Below are 5,417 nucleotides of genomic sequence, written 5' to 3'. Positions count from 1 at the left end.
TATCAATCCAAAATCAGTGGATGAAGATGATGTAAATGTTGGTTATATGCTTGTAGATCACACGGAAGGAATGCATTTGAATTAAGTGATTCACAAGGTATGAATTTTAAGGTTTTTAAAGTGTTTTTTGCACTTTTGCGCATAAAGTAGCTCAAACTTGGTTTGTTTTGCACGAAACTTGGCACACAACACTATTTGGTATGTATTATTGTGTTGAAATGGTTAGAATTGAAAATCATAGTCATATGCTTAAAATTACTTGGTAAGTTGCGATTTTAAGGGTTTTTAAGCGTTTTTGGCACTTTCGCGCATAAAATAGCTGAAACTTGGTTTGTTTTGCATGAATCTTGGCACACAATACTATTTGGTATATATTATTGTGTTGAAATGGTTAGAATTAAAATATTTCTATGTTCTAATATATTTCTATTCATACTCATTCAGGTGCTCATCTACAATGCGTCTTTTCAGAGATGAAATTGTCCCCGAGATTGAGACCTCGGATAATGAGTATCATAGTTATGACACTGAAGAGGAACAAATTGTTAGATACGAGCGTATGGCTGAAGACGCTTCACCACTTAACAATGATTATGACACTGAAGACGCCCTACCAACGGATGCTCCCACTACCACTATAAGCGTTGGCTTTAAGAAAAGAAAAGGGCGAGCTCCTATGAAAAACCTCAAAGTCACAAAACCCATGCATTTGGAATACAATGCATTGGATCAACCCCGTGGCAAATGGCGTAGGCAATATGGAAAACAAGTGGACCTATGTATCCTCAAGATTTTCATATTGTATGCATGGAGCGAAGTTCCAGAGGGTTTGAAGAACTCTCTATGGGATGATACTGTGGTAAGCAACTTTACTATTTTTATTTATTTAGTTTCATTTTAAAATTAATTTAATTGACACTAATAAATATAATTTTTCTTTTGTAGAATCTTTTTCACATCGAGAGCGATAAGTAGAAGAAGAATGTTTTTCTTTCAGCCGTTGCTGAAAGATTCAGATATTTCAAATCCAAGCTAGTAACTGGCTGGATCAACAAGAAGCGTGCCCGTAAGACCAAAAAGGTCAAAACGGGAAACGAATGTGGAGAGCAAGCACCTACAAAGATGCCCTATGAAATATGGGGTCACATATCGAAGAATGAATGGGAGGCTTTTGTTGCCAAAAGAACAACTCCCATTGAAGTTGTAGGTATTCCATATTATATTATAGCTTTTGATTTAAATTTACTTCTTTTAATTCAATCATTAAACTAATATATGACATTTGATTTCTATTGATTAATTAGGAAAAGCGTGGTAAAGCTTCTGAATCAGCAAGCAAAAGGAAGTTTTACCATCGCTTGGGCCCAAAAACGTACGATGAGGCCCGAAAAGAGTGGGTGGATGCGGGTTTATACCCCAATCAGAGTCCGGCCACGACCTCATCTACGACTACCTCCGCATCGAATACTCCTGCTGGACATCGGGTGCGAGATTGGTATTACGGACTTCATTCCCGAGATGCAAGTGGTAAATTTACCATTACTGATCCGGGAAAGAAGAAGGTTGGTGATGTTGTGGTGAGTTTTGAAATTATTAGGTATATTCTTGATTTATTTTGTATTTTTTGGCTTTGATTTACTTAAACTAATTTTTATATATGTCACTTTTTATTTGAATAGATGGGCTGGAAGGAAAAAGAAGCTACGGGGGAGTTCACCCCAAGAGGCAATGTTGATACATTGCATATGGTCTTAGGGAAAGACCATAAAGGGCGGGTAGTTGGAAAAGGAGGCATCCGCGTGGGCTTAAAGAAGGCATTCGGCAAAGAGTGTGTTGCTACTCAATCAAAAATGATGCCACCTGATGAAGTAGCAACCGTCAGAGCACAAATTACGAAGGACGTTCTCGCCAAAGTGGCATTCGTGTTGCAGAAGATGGGAGCACCCACTGTAGACATGGCAAATCTGATTGTCGAGGATCAGCAAAGTCAACATGGGGATCCTAAGGCTTCGGCAGAGCCAACACCCGAGCCCATTACCCCCGTAGCACCCCAACCCATTACTACCCCCGAAGGGAAAAATCCTACACCGGAGATCATGAACTCCGTTGCTCAAAATCCAGAGCCAACTCCCAAGCCAGTGGTAAAGGTACATAGTTTTTAAATATATAAGCACTTAATAATTTAAATTGCAACGTGTTATAATATTTTATTATGATGCTAATTTTACTTAACGACACAATTTTCAAGAGGCGACTCCTTGTTCTATTTTGCTGCCTCAATTAGGTGTTGCTAGTGGTGGCGACTTAACTGAGGTTGCATATGGTGTGGCACAGCCAACCAAAGAGGGCCAAACAGTGCATTCCATGCCTGTTACAGGTGGCCACATCAATGTTACCGTAGAAACTATTTTAAAGGGGTTTGAAGATTTTTCACTCCTGATTCCAATGCCACAATGGAGCCTTGAGAAACTATCAGACGCCCTAGGTAGTTTCGTCACATGGCCATATGCTTGGGTCCGATTCATTACCATGGTAATAATCATTTGTATCTTATTTATTTTTATTATTTAATTGCATGCTTGCTCTAATTTAATTTTATAAATTGGAATAGCAAAAGAGTCCAAAGGGCTTTAGAAGAGAGATCGGTTCCTCATCAAAGGTGTCAATTGGTTTAAAGTCGGTGACAATCACTCTAATTTTGACTGATGCGGGCTAAAAGATCTCTCTCAAGATTGCAAATGGCTGCACACATGTGCATCTCGCATGTGTGAGGAGGACCCAATCGTTCTACCCCTGCAGAAGGAACAATTCTGAAAAGCCTTTTTGTAATTATTGGTCCTAGTGACATTAGGAAATTTTTGAGAGGAGAAATGTTGAATGTAGCTCTTATCCATGTCTACATGAGGTGATGTTCATTAACTTACAATTTAGGCATTATTGTTTAATTGTTTCACTAACCAAATTACTGATAAAATTTTTTTATTCGTGAGTTTAGTGCGGCTTACAAGGAGCTAAATTCTTGCGAACGTCCAATAAAAATTGGATGGCTTTGTTCTGAATCGATTTCGGGTACTAAAAGCGTAAATGATCCAGATTACGTTAAAGCATACATTTAGACTGCTTTGAATAATTCCCTTGCATCTAAACACACGTTCATTCTGGCTTCATATGTGGAAGAGTAAGTTTTATTTTGTAATTAAATTTATCTTGTGATTTTTAAATTCACATATTCTCTAATTTATTGATTTTAAATTTGCGTTTGTAGTTTGCATTGGATACTTTTGGTCATATGTCCTTTGACGAATACTGTGCACGTGTTCGACTCATTACATAAAGCTCAAAGCCCGCCTCGCAACACAAACATCTGTTTTCTCTTAGTGCTTTCGACAAGATAATACCGTTGGTTGCAGCTACTACACTCTCAAATATATGGACGATCTCTTACAATCCGTGAAGAAGGTTGGAGTCGAAAATATTGATGCTGTAAGTATTTGTTACGTTCTTAAATTATAATATTATATATTTACTATAAGTAAAATCTAATATTTATGTATCATTTTAAACTTTTTTAATTCATATAATATTATATTATAGGTTTTATATGACACTCCAAGGGAAACACCTCATTTGAAAGATGGGGAAATGCGTGAATTGAAAGACAAGATTGCCGTGTATCTTGCTAATTTATATGTTTGGTAATTAATGTAATTAGTTTAATTTAGATTTAGGACTTTTGTATGTGTATATTATTATATATGTATTTGTTTCTTACGTATTATTACATATTATTATATATACAATCAAGAGTGTATATATATATATATATATATATATATATATATATATATATATACATATATATATATATATATATATATATATATATATATATATATATATATATATACATACATATATATATATACATACATATATATATATACATACATATATATATATACATATATATATATATATATATATATATATATATATATATATATATATATATATATACATATATATATATATATATACATATATATACATATATACATATATATACATATATACATATATATACATATATACATATATATACATATATATATATATATACATATACATATATATATATATATACATATACATATATATATATATACATATATATATATATATATATATATATATATATATATATATATATATATATTAGTTGGTGATTATTGGTGATAATTGGTGATTATCATTGGATTATTACATTGTACATTAATCATTGTTTATTACATTGTACACTAATCATTGGATTATTTATAAATCAAAAAAACACAAAAAAATATATATGCTATATGCTGCGGTTCCACCAAAACCGCAGCATATAGAGTATTTTTATTTAATAAAAATACAATATATGCTGCGGTTTTGGGGGAACTGCAGATATAGTCTTTTTTTAAAAAAAATCAAAAATACACTGCGGTTCCCTAAAAACCGCAGCATATAGTGTACTTTTGTGCTGCGATTTTAAACCGCAACATTTACTATAGACCATCTGCTGCTATCACTAATGCTTGGGGTCAAAACTGTAGCACATTATGGTCAAAAAGCTGCAGCAAATAATGTTTTTTCCACTAGTGATTTTTTATAGACAATATTCATAATGAGGTAATTCTTTTTCATAGACCTTTGTTGCTAATAGCTCCACGATGATATATTTAATAAGATTTCATAGTCATTCAAATATCATGGATACTTAATCTAAAGACCCTTGAACATCTCTCAACTTTTATGAAAACTTTCACAAGCTAGGGAATGGAGCCCAAGTATGTAATGATGTATCAAAACATGTGATTATTTGTCAACGAAGATCGGTAAACGTGGTTGATGATTGAGATAGCTTGAAACTTGCTTGAATACACTCGAATATCAATCTTAAAGCACAAAAAGGAAAATAACGGCACATGAACTTAAATTAGCAAACATTGGTCACGCTTAACCCCAAAAATGCTAATTAACGACCTTGATACACAACAAAGAAGGCGTAATAAGTGTAAATACTACACTTATCAAGTACAGCCTCAATCCTTCATAGCAGCAATTAAAGATCTGAGTTGGAGAGAAGCTACGCAAAAAGAATTATAAGCTTTTGCTCAAATTGAAGCATCAAGCGTCTAATAGCTCGTTTAGTGGTTTTCGACAATCATCATGTGGAAGGAATTCATTATACTGACACTTTTGCTTTTGTTGCTATGATGACTACAGCCCACCTTCCTAGCTGTTGTTGTTGCTAAAAATTAGGAAATGCATTAAATGTACTTGCACACTTTCCTGCATAGAGACCTTTATTGACCTTTAAGGTCCTCGTATTTTCTAATGAACGATCTTGGTGCTCTTAAATATTTTTTGAGCATTAGAGG

General features: G+C 33.7%; 1 long non-coding RNA gene across 1 annotated transcript; it reads left to right on the top strand.

Moving 5' to 3' along the window:
* The first annotated feature begins 2,032 nt into the window (after nucleotides 1–2,032).
* Nucleotides 2,033–3,725, top strand: LOC130805234 (uncharacterized). The gene is made up of 5 exons (XR_009040172.1): nucleotides 2,033–2,532; nucleotides 2,612–2,905; nucleotides 2,996–3,178; nucleotides 3,266–3,483; nucleotides 3,595–3,725. It is a non-coding gene; the product is annotated as an uncharacterized LOC130805234 (long non-coding RNA).
* The last annotated feature ends 1,692 nt before the right edge of the window (nucleotides 3,726–5,417 follow it).

The sequence above is a fragment of the Amaranthus tricolor genome, chromosome 2 (genome assembly GCF_026212465.1).
Source record: "Amaranthus tricolor cultivar Red isolate AtriRed21 chromosome 2, ASM2621246v1, whole genome shotgun sequence".
NCBI lineage: Eukaryota > Viridiplantae > Streptophyta > Magnoliopsida > Caryophyllales > Amaranthaceae > Amaranthus > Amaranthus tricolor.
The sequence above is the reverse complement of the archived record's forward strand: the minus strand, read 5'-3'. Positions and strand labels throughout refer to the sequence as shown.